Source organism: Cupressus sempervirens, chromosome 10 (genome assembly GCF_028749045.1).
Source record: "Cupressus sempervirens isolate cs-2001-9-10 chromosome 10, ASM2874904v1, whole genome shotgun sequence".
Taxonomy (NCBI): Eukaryota; Viridiplantae; Streptophyta; class Pinopsida; order Cupressales; family Cupressaceae; genus Cupressus; species Cupressus sempervirens.
Window position 1 is genome coordinate 795781951 of NC_143127.1, and position 4700 is coordinate 795786650.

Consider the following 4700-nt stretch of genomic DNA (forward strand, 5'->3'; position numbering starts at 1 on the left):
ATGCAAAAAATATACTCCGTAATAGTATTATGAAGAATGATATTATTAATATAATATATAATATGTTATATGTTATAATGACATTATAAATCTATAGCTGATAATATATCTAACTATTATCACATTGACAATTAAAGTTAATGAATTGATTAATTAATTTAATATAGCAACGTCCTATATTATGATATAATAATATAGTTAATATAATCAAATAATATATAGATAAGATAATATCATGTCCCCATATTTATAAGGTTTAGTAATTAAATGAATAATAAAATAAATTATAATATATTTAAATATTATTACATATACTATTAATAACTAATGATAATAAAGTGATTAATAAATTAATCAATATAATATATATAATTTATGAGATATATAATAGTTATAGATAATAAAGATATTAATTATAAATAATATCAAATAACAATAATAATTTTATAATGTATGAATATATTGAAGAATAATTATAGACATAGAAATAAATAATATCTTACAACAAATGAGAAGTAAATATTATTAATAAATAAAGATCTTATGAATATTAATTATATAACATATGTTATTATCAATACAAATGAACATTAGTCTAAACCTAACCAACAACTATATAATCAACATATATCATGAAAAACATAAATTAGCAATCAATGGCATTTATATTATAGACATTTAAATGTGAATTTAATAAACAAAACCAATATATATAATTAATGTAATAAACTATATATGATAATAAAGATCAAATAAACACAATCTATGTCATATTAATTAAATCAATGTCATTTGCATAAATATATCATATGAAGGGACACGTCCATTTGGGCAAGATAAGAAAAATATTAAAGTGAAGACAAGGAAGGACATTGAAAAGATATATACCATGGAATAACAACACAGTAGTTAGAGAAAAGGAGACGAAAGGAATTGTGTGCAGGAAGTCACAACAAATCATGTAGAGGTACATCAAACTACATGGAAAGCAAATTGTATCATGCATTCAGGGACATGAGTGTGTACATTGAACAAATTATGGCATGTATTATTTGTTTGTAGAGAGAAAAAGAAAGAGAACCGCAAAAAAAATGAATGGCCTAAAAAAGGGCCATGACATAATCATATCTGGTGTCATATTTGTGTGATTTTTTATATGTTTTACATGATTTAGATGTATGGACTTTACATGTTATTTTAGTTTACTTATTGAATATATGAGATGGATGTCTGGTGAAATTTTTATGGGTCCAAGATTAAACTACTAATTCAGCCACATGCCCAAAGTTTATTATTCCTATTATGATTCCAAAAATTGGTATTAGAGCTTTATTCTCTAAAAGAAAAGCTTTGCAACTTTGACAAAAGATCTTGAAATGGAAGTGTACAAGTTGGGAAAGACTATTGAGAATCAAGAGATTGAAATACATCTCATTCCAAATCAACTAAATGAATCAAGAGAAAAACTAAAGAAATCCTTTAAGAGAAGGAAGGAAATTGTTATTGTGGAGAATGACACACAATACAAAGAGATAGATACTACCAAGTTATTTGCAGATGGAGACTCAATTGAATTTGATGTAACAATTGAAGATCTAATAGAAAAAATAGAGCCCAATTGAGGAAATTAGAAATCTCAAGTTAGAGAAAGAATCACAAGCTATACTACAATGTGAGGTGACTAAATAGAAGAAGAAAGCCATGGATGGAAAAAATCTGATTGAAGAAAGAAAAATAGTTTTAGGTAAAGATTGGAAGAGAAATCATCAAAACTAATCAAGATTTTGAACATGCAACTGGATACTATAAGTCAAAAGATGAATGGTAACAATGGATTGAATGCCAAGGACATTAAGATAACAACATTGAAACTATAGAATGAGAAATTGTAGAATGATCTAAAGAAGGAAAAAGAATTTTCCGAAAGTTTCAACAAACCAAATGAGGCCATCAAATACTTTGAGAAACTATTGAGATCCACTAGATCTAATAATGATACATTCGGACTAGGATACACAAGCACTAAAGAAGGAGAGTCATCAAAAAATGCAGAAGTAAGGAAGAAAAAAGGTAAGAACTCCAAACCCACTCTATTATAATTGTGGTAAGAAAGGACATACTACTACTGTGTCCAAGAGAAAATATACAAATTAGAATACCAAGCCTAAGAACATGGTTTACTATCATAAGTGCAACAAGCAAGGTCATCAGGCACATGAATGTACAACTAGGACCATGCATACACAAATATTTGAAGGATACTGCTACAACTATCAAAAGAATGGAAATAGGGCTTTTAAATGTAGATCCAAACCCATATGGTCATGAAATAAGAAAACAAGGGTAAAGAACAATGGTATCTCTTATAACTAGGATTATAGTACAAGGTATAGCTATCATTATTGTCAAAAATATGGACATTTTCCTGAGAATTCTATTAGGACACACTTCAAAGGTAACCATCAAAGGTGCTTGAGTCAAACCACATGTTTTAGTTGCTTGAAGACAAGTCACATCAGTCATTATTGTCCAACTAGATCAAAGGCACCAAGTTGTGGATTTGATAAAGGAAAAGGCAAGGCAGATGTTGAAAAGGGATCACTTCACCCAATGGGTTAGGTGATCACACCTCATCAAGCTAGGTAATCAAGAGGTATGTGGGACTAATACTTAAAGGCTATATCATATATCAGTTCCAAAGGAATCTACAACTAAAAATATTACATTAGCATGAATAAACATGCAAGATGTTTTTAGAAATCCAAGATAAGTCTATACATTTTTCATGTTGTTGCCAAGCATGAAATATTTCATATGTGTGTGAAGTGAAAGCCTAGAAAATGTTGAGCTAGCAATCTGGCCAGTTGATGCTAAGCTCGTAGTGCTTACAGAGTGATTAAAATGTTAATGGATGTCGAGTGAGCCTAAAATTTGTTAATGTCAAGCCTACAGTTGTGTAAGCACTCAAAATTTATTGCAAGGTTTTCAAAGGGTATTTCATTGATTTTAACTTATTTTTATCACTTCAAATTTGAGAAAGAGTGAGAAGAGTAGAAGGTGATCTAAAAATCCATCCAAAGTAGCTACAAAATATTGTAGCAACAATTTTAGATTAGTTCAAAAAATTCCTTAAGGTATTTAGCAAGAGTTGAGCTATGTAGTTTACATTTTTACAAACACTAGTTTTACATTATGGCATCAAGTTCAAAGATGTAGAGTGAAAGAAAGTTTTGAATGTTAAGTTAGTGAGTAATGAGGTCAAATAACCTATTTTCAAAGCTATTCCTAACATTTCTTATAAGCAAGACCCTTTTGGTGCATTGTCATTGATTCCACTAAATGTGATAATGGCAAAACATGTAAGAAAATGATATAACTCTAAAAATTTTAGGATTGGTCATATGGAGATTAGGGAAGCATATGGAAGACTCTATGATAATGGCATTGTTGGTGTTTGAAACTACTGAACAACACAATTCTCAATACCAACATGGTAATGCTCATACAACCTAACGAATAGCTAATTCCTATTAACAATTGTATCTGCAAATCATTTGGACCGAACTTCAACAAAACTAAGGATGGTTTTCTACTCTTTAGGTTCTGCTAAACCAAGATAGGTATATCTTAGGGGACAATTTACCAGGATACTGCTATATGAAACTTCATTTAGTTTCATTATGATTTTCATCGTTTATGCCTATCGCATATGCAATTTATCCATTTGTTGATACTCTTTGATTCATATATATCCCTTTTAAGAATATTTCGTCTCAATTCTCCTTGAGTTTATAAAAATCCCTAGCAATATAAGCTACCTATAACTCAAAAATAATGTATAAACTAGTGTTGACTAGCAATACAACCTTGACTGAAAATGATTTTGATTTTAAAACTAATTTGACATGCAGAAGCAAGATTTACTCTCAACTTTCAATGATTTATATGACTAGTGCCTTATCTATTGGGTAAAAACTTACTATTGGTGGGAGATCTAATCAGACCACTTGTGCATGAATTTATCAATAGCAATCACCCATTCCCATTCTTATAAAATAACCCTTCCATAAACTCATGAATTCTATTGATCTACTAAAGCATTTATATAATTCAATGAATTAAAAGAAACAATAGAATCAATACACAACCAATCCATACTGCATTCAACCACATGAACCTCATTCAAATGAGCTCAAAGTAAACAAACTCATAAAATGGAGATAGGAAGTGATGACACAGAACAATGGTGTATACCCCTTTGTATTATCCCTTTGAAATGAGCAATACAGTAACCAATAGAATTTCAATAGAGGCCCAAAAAATTCAACTGGTTATGTCATACTTTCTGAGAAAAAGTACACTTGAAAGTATCTAAAACTACTACATGAAATAGGATGGACTGTACTATTTCTTGATAATTCCAAAAAATACATCAGAATTTAGACCGTCACATTGCCTTGAAAACTCATTTATATGGGTATGAGTTGAAACAAGAAAAGGGAAAATGTGATTGACAGGTGTCCTTCAAAAAGATACTTACATACACCTACCACAAAAAGACAAAACTATGAATAACAAAAAGACTTATACATCAAACATTCTTTTGTGGGTCCCTTTCTATTACACCACTTGGAAAGACAAGGGTACTATGATCTAATTCTTTGAATATTTTGATTGCTTAGAGTAAGTGTCCATCAAGC